This window comes from Crocuta crocuta, unplaced genomic scaffold (assembly GCF_008692635.1).
Source record: "Crocuta crocuta isolate KB4526 unplaced genomic scaffold, BGI_CrCroc_1.0 scaffold139, whole genome shotgun sequence".
Lineage (NCBI taxonomy): Eukaryota > Metazoa > Chordata > Mammalia > Carnivora > Hyaenidae > Crocuta > Crocuta crocuta.
In genome coordinates this window covers 7,184,520-7,185,646 of record NW_027533258.1, presented here as the reverse complement: position 1 = coordinate 7,185,646, position 1,127 = coordinate 7,184,520, and positions in this window count along the sequence as shown.

Sequence of the window (1,127 nt, the reverse complement as noted above, 5' to 3'; positions counted from 1 at the left end):
GGCGCAGGGTTCGAACTCACACACCGTGAGATCATGACCTGAGCTGAAATCCAGAGTCCAATGCTTAACAGACTCAGCCACCCAGGCGCCCCTACATTCAGGGCTCTTAAAAGCACTGCTGCGTGTCCATTGCTAATGCCATCCTGATCCAGCTCTTTCGACCATGCTCATCATCTCCACCGTGGGCATCGACTGCCAACAATCGACTTCAGCCCTTCATGAACTTTTAACTGCATCATCAGCTTCTAGATTGCTCTTCTCCTATATGGTGTTCCTTACCTCCGGTCGGACTTAAGACACCCGGCGGATGTGTCAACCTGACTGTGTCGTCCCCTTGAGCGGAACCCACCAATAGCTCTCCAGCAACCGTAGAATCAATTCAAGTTCTTTGGCAGGAGAGACGGTGCTCCTCTCCCAGCCTTATTCGGAAGACTCCCTCCGAGTTTACGCTCAATTGCTGCACCTCTGCTCACATACCCTCAGCACTTCGCACCTTTCAGGTTTTGCTAATGATGCTCTGTCTGCCGCGGGTGTCCTCCCCCTCGGTTTGCTGCATTAATTCTTAATTATTCATTCAAGATTCTGCTCATTAGCTCATGCAGAAAGCTGCCTTTGACCCCCACCGTGCTCCTCCCGGATGCGACTAGGAGCCTGGCATCAGCGCTCTCAGGGCATTCTGTGTTGATATGGGACCCGGCCATGCACACGGTCAACATTCGTTTATCTGCCTCCGTGCTTTGTAAGCCTCCCTCCTTGAGAAAGGGGACTGTCTTACTCATTTCTTTTCTTTTCTTTTCTTTTTTTTTATTTCTAGGAGAGAGAGAGAGACAGCGTGAGCAGGGGAGGGTCAGAGAGAGAGGGAGTGACAGACTCTGAAACAGGCTCCAGGCTCTGAGCTGGCTGTCAGCACAGAGCCCGACGCCGGGCTCAAACCCACGAACCGCGAGATCATGACCCAAGCGAAAGTCGGACGCACAACCGACTAAGCCACCCAGGCGCCCCTGTCTTACTCATTTCTCATCTCAGCACCGACCCCAGTGCCTGGTATATAGTAGGTACTACATGCATATTTATTGAACGGAATCATCAAGAAGAACATGGCGGGTGAGATGCAGTGGAGGGAATGG